Source organism: Diabrotica undecimpunctata, chromosome 4 (genome assembly GCF_040954645.1).
Source record: "Diabrotica undecimpunctata isolate CICGRU chromosome 4, icDiaUnde3, whole genome shotgun sequence".
Classification (NCBI taxonomy): Eukaryota; Metazoa; Arthropoda; class Insecta; order Coleoptera; family Chrysomelidae; genus Diabrotica; species Diabrotica undecimpunctata.
Genome location: NC_092806.1, coordinates 115,064,122 through 115,070,337, shown reverse-complemented (window position 1 = coordinate 115,070,337; position 6,216 = coordinate 115,064,122). Strand labels below are relative to the sequence as shown.

Here is a 6,216-nt window from a genome sequence, read left to right as displayed (position 1 = left end):
AAGATTAAAAGGTCCTGTTAGTACTCTAGGAGATGAAGCCACTCCAGAAGATATATGAAACCTTCTCATCTCTGAAGCTATGATAAATACTATAGTGCAGTATACAAATATAAAGATTGCAGAAATTCGAACAAGGTTTGCTGTAGAGACACGAACAGATTTGAAAGATACGCATAGTACTGAAATACGAGTTTTGATGTGCCTACTAATTTATACCACGATCTATAAATCTAATGATGAAGATATTGACGCCATGTCTATTGCAAATGAAACCAGATGAGAGCATTTAGGATTGTTATGAGCGGAAAACGATGTAGTGTTTTGATAAATTGTTTGAGGTTTGATGATGCCACATCTAGCAAAGAAACACTAGCGGCTCATCTTAATGACATTTTTGAAATTTCTTTTCAAAAATTCTCAAGATTTATTTACCATTGGGAAAAATCCATGCATTGATAAAATGTTAATCGGGTTTGGGGGCCGGTGCAAGTTCCGGATGTACATACCAAATAAGCCACGAAAATATGGCATAAAACTGATGTTGATAACTGATATTGAGACTAAATTTGGGTATAATGGCTATATATATATATATATATATATATATATATATATATATATATATATATATATATATATATATATATATATATATATATATATATATATATATATATATATATATATATATATATATATATATATTATATATATGTATATATGTATATATATTATATATATATATATACATATTATATATATATATATATATTATATATATATTATATATATATAGGGTGAGTCACGCTCAACGGGACGGAGCCTACCGGGGAAACGGCTAAAGATATTAAAAATTTCTTTTGCAGGAATACGTAGGTTAGTACCGGCTACAAATTAAAATTTGTGAGATATATACAGGGTGTCCCAATTTGGCGTAATGATATAAACTTATACTTTTTTAAATGGAACAACATATATTTCACTTTAATTTTGAATTCTACTGAACAAAATAATGTTACTTTATTCAACATTCCCTATACCTATTTTTGACCGGTTTCGATTTATTTGGGTTTTTCTGAAAATGTACTATTCGCGAAATTAATTAATTACACAATATCGCATGAATTTTAATTAACGCCTTTTTGTCAGTGAATTGTCAAGTGTCCATGCTTTACATCAGAATAATTACCATTTGAAACTAATCTACAGAGTGTTCGCAATCTGAAGTGTCAATGTTGTACCATATTTTGTATAATTACTTTCTTAACTTAAATGGGACACCCTGTATTTTACTTTAATTTTGAATTCTAATTAAAAAAATAATATTACTTTATTAAACAATCCCTATACCTATCTTTGAGAATTTTCGATTTATTTGCTTTTTTTTTGAAAATGCACTATGTATTCTTGAAATTAATTAATTTTTATCACTTTATTACATAAAGTTCTACTCTAACTTAAACAAAAACCCTGTATTTGAATGTTGTAACAATTATTATAATCAAACTATTATAAAATTTTATATTAATATCTAGTATCTTCAAATCTATTTGCATTGTGTTACCTGGAACATTAAATGTCATTAATTACATAGCTCGTTATTATAAAAAATGCCATGAAAAAACAAAAGGTACCTAGCTGTCAAACTAATTGTCAAACTATTAACTGTATTGCTTTCAATTAAATAGAAATAGCAGATTATTCAATTGAAGACCGAGTAAATATGATTTTAATACTGGGTGAATGTGATCAAAACAGTTTGTTAGCATCAAGAGTCTATGCTGAGAGATTTCCCTTAAAACGTCATCCTCGTAAAGAAGTATTTGACAGAGGTTTCGTGAAACTGGCAGTGTTGTTTATACTAAACGAAAATTAATAAATCCGATAACTGAAGATGAAAATACCGAATTAGAAGTTATTCAATCAGTTATTGAAAATCCAAATACAAGTACAAGGACGATGGCCAGGGAGATTGAAGTAAGCCAAACTAGTATATGCAGAATTCTTAAAAAATATCAATATCACCCATACCATATTCAAATGCATCAGCATTTGTATGGAACTGATTTTGAACGTAGGTTAGAATTTTGTTTATGATTTCTAGACAAAACGGGAGCAGATCAACATTTTTTTGATAAAATTTTGTTCACTGATGAATCTACTTTCCATAATAATGGACTCGTGAACCGACATAACTTTCACTATTATAATACGGAAAATCAACATGAATATAGATGTACTGATCGACAAAACCGATGGTCCCTTAATGTATATGGTGGAATAATAGGAGAACATGTGATAGGACCGTATTTTTTTAATGGCCATTTAAATGGACAAAAGTTTTTAAGATTTCTACGAAGAGACTTTTGGATACTTTTGCAAAATATCCCTTTAAATTGTAGAAGAACAATGTTTCTGCAGCTAGACGGTGCTCCAGCACATTACACGCGTAACGTTAGAGAATATTTAGACAGAAAATTTCCCGGAAAGTGGATAGGTAGGGGTGGTGCTGTCAATTGGCCCCCTAGATCACCTGGGTTAACATCAATGGACTTTTTTTTTGGGGATATATTAAAAGTTTGGTTTATCAAACTCCACCTACAACCGCTGAAGACATGAAAACGCGTATTCGTAATGCGTTTGCAACAGTTACTCCAGAAATGCTAAGAAGAGTAAAACAAAATTTTGAACACAGAGTGAGGTTATGTATTGAAGAAAATTGACACCATTTTGAACATTTAATGTAAATTAATTTTTTTCTAGTGTGTTTTCTTTAACTTTATGTAATAAAGTGTAATTAATTAATTTCAAGAATAGTGCATTTTCAAAAAAACCCAAATTAATCGAAAATTATAAAGGATAGGTATAGGGATTGTTTAATAAAGTAATATTATTTTTTTGATTAGAATTCAAAATTAAAGTAAAATACAGGGTGTCCCATTTAAGTTAAGAAAGTAATTACACAAACTATTATACAGCATTGACACTTCGTATTGCGAACACTCTGTAGATTAATTTCAATTGGTAATTATTCTGATGTAAAGCATGGACACTTGAAAATTAATTGACAAAAAGGCGTTAATTATAATTGATGCGATATTGTGTAATTAATTAATTTCGCGAATAGTACATTTTCAGAAAAACCCAAATAAATCGAAACCGGTCAAAAATAGGTATAGGGAATGTTGAATAAAGTAACATTATTTTGTTCAGTAGAATTCAAAATTAAAGTGAAATATAGGTTATTCCATTTAAAAAAAGTATAAGTTTATATCATTACGCCAAATTGGGACACCCTGTATATATCTCACAAATTTTAATTTGTAGCCGGTACTGACCTACGTATTCCTACAAAAGGAATTTTTAATATCTTTAGCCATTTCCCCGGTAGGCTCCGTCCCGTTGAGCGTGACTCACCCTGTATATTAGTGGATTTTCTTAGACTTAGGTTCATAAAAAAATTGTTTTGATGCTAGACATTTTTTTATATATTTTTTTTTTAACGTTTCGGCAGGAAATTTTACAATAACAATAACAACAATAAGACCACCACGATAAACAAAAACTATATGTCTCTCCCCTATATAAAAGGGTTATCAGAACAAATTGCAAATCTTCTGTCTAAACATAACATTACGGTTGCTCATAAAAGGCACAATCTTTTGAAAAAGAATTTTACAAGAAAACAAACAACAAAAACCCCTCTATTAAAAAAATCGCATGTTGTGTATAAAATTCCCTGCTCGAATTGTGATGGAGTATATATTGGACCAACCAGTCAGCTACTTAACTCAAGAATACGTTCCCACAAATATGACATAAAAAACTCAACCGCCCTCACAAAACATGAAAACGAAAAGAAACATAAATTGGATTTTGACAAACCCAAGATCCTAAAAACTGAACACAACAGGAAGAAGAGGGAGCTTCTAGAGTCTATACAAATCAGAAAGAATAATAACGCAATAAATGATAAAAATATGTCAAAAATTTAAACAAGATATATTTTAATTTAATTTAAAAACACACAAAAAGATAATCTCAGAACGCCTATGATGTTAAAATAACTGATTGTTTAAACGAGAAACTAACATCAATAAACAACATATTAAATTTAAAATACATTTTACATGTAGTAACTTAGTGGGTCTGTCCTATGCTTTTAATATTATTTTAATTGTGACGTTTATGTATACTTGTTAGCACCGAATTTTTACATGCTTGGTATGTCAAAAGTTTCACTTTTAAACCGTATTAGGTCTGTGATAAAATGTTTTTTTAGTCCATATTACTTCTTGAAAAAGGCATGGATTTCCTGCCGAAACGTCGAAAAAAAAATATAAAAATGTCTTAGCATCAAAACAATTTTTTTCATAAAACTAAGCCCAAGAAAATCCAGTAAAAAATATATATTAAGGTTCAAGAATATATATTTTTTGGATGGGTTGGGGTCAATAAAAGGGGCTATTGGCTAACTATTTTTTATCTCGAGCTTTCAATTGTGTTTACAATTATTTTCAAGAGCTGCTAAAAAATACAAAATATCTTACAAAGTGGAACTAGAAAAAAAATTATATTAACTAAGTTTGATGGTAATTATAGTCCACTCCTTCAGAATTCTGACTGTGGATTGCCCATAATCGTTTCGGATGTCATCGAAAAAACCCATATTTTTCTACAAGAGTAAGAAAAAAGAAGTACTTGTGACTCGTTTGGAAAATATATATAAATATGTTTTGTATTTTTTAGCAGCTCTTGAAAATAATTGTAAACACAATTGAAAGCTCGAGATAAAAAATAGTTAGCCAATAGCCCCTTTTATTGACTCCAACCCATCCAAAACATATTTATATATTTTTTCCAAACGAGTCACAAGTACTTTTTTTTCTTACTCATATATATATATACAGGGTGAGTCATGAGGAACTTTACATACTTCTACCATATGTAGAGTCCCTCAGGGAGCATATCATCTGTAGTGTTTATACGGCTCATTTGATTTTTTAATTTTTGCATGATACAGTACACTACTATCAAGCATTCGACTGGTATTAGCTAAACTAAAAAATTCCAGGACTGGCTTTGGAAAAATTAATTTAGGGATTCGTATTAAATATTACACCCTGTATATATTTTTTTTAAAATGCAATAAGTGATTTTCAAACTACATAAATAGCCAATGAAAACGACATATGCGACAATGTTGTCGCACTTTTATTAAATTTTTAGTGAACGATCAAATCTTACCAAAAATAGAACAACCATAATGAAGTATCAAATTATAAGGTAATTAATTTAAACAATTGTTTAAAATTAAATTTCAAACATTTTAATTGAAATGATAAACTGAGTCACTGCACAACAAAAAACACTCTAACTACTAACAATAACGAAGAACAATTTAAAAAAAAAACTAAAAATATGTACATAGTTATGATAAACCCATAAATTAGAACTGGAAAAGATACAATAATGGTAACAAAATAAAAATAATTCAAAATAGATTTTCGAAATGGAACCCTGCAGCCTGTACACATTTTTGTTGCCGAATTGTTAATTGACGTATTGAATTACGGATACTCTGGGGATCGTTTCTAATAGTATTACAACAATGTATAATTCTATCAATTAATTGTTGTCGGTTATTAATATTCACTGCGTAAACTAGTTGCTTCAATCGTCCCCAAATATGGTAATCAACGGGATTGAAATCAGGGGATCTTGAAGGCCACGAAATAGGACCTGCACGTCCTATCCACCTGTTGCCATAAACATTATTGAGATGTTGTCTCACTGCCAGTAAAAAGTGTGGGGGTGCCCCATCATGCTGAAAATACATCCCTCGGATAGCAACGTTCGCGTTGGCAAGCAAATTCGGCAAAATATTTTGTAATAAGTTCAAATAGACCTGCCCTGTTAAAGGACCATCACAAAGTGAGGAGGACTCACAAAAGTGAGGACCTACTAATTGATTATTTATGACACCAATCCACACGTTAACCGAAAACCTTAACTGAGAACGACGTTCTCGAATAGCATGGGGATTTTCTTCTGCCCACACATGTGAATTTCGTGAATTATTTATCCCGTCTCTGGTAAATTGGGCTTCATCTGTAAATAGTGTCCTGTATAGCGTTGGTCGATTATTGTTAATCCATCTACAAAATTCCAACCTATCGATCTCATATCCAGCATGTAGTCGCTGAACCATTTGAA

At 30.3% G+C, this 6,216-nt stretch overlaps 1 protein-coding gene across 2 annotated transcripts in view; it reads right to left on the bottom strand.

Moving 5' to 3' along the window:
* DAAM (disheveled-associated activator of morphogenesis-like protein) overlaps window positions 1-6,216 on the bottom strand; it is a 524,757-nt gene that overhangs the window by 473,705 nt on the left and 44,836 nt on the right. The gene's annotated exons all lie outside the window — the stretch shown is intronic.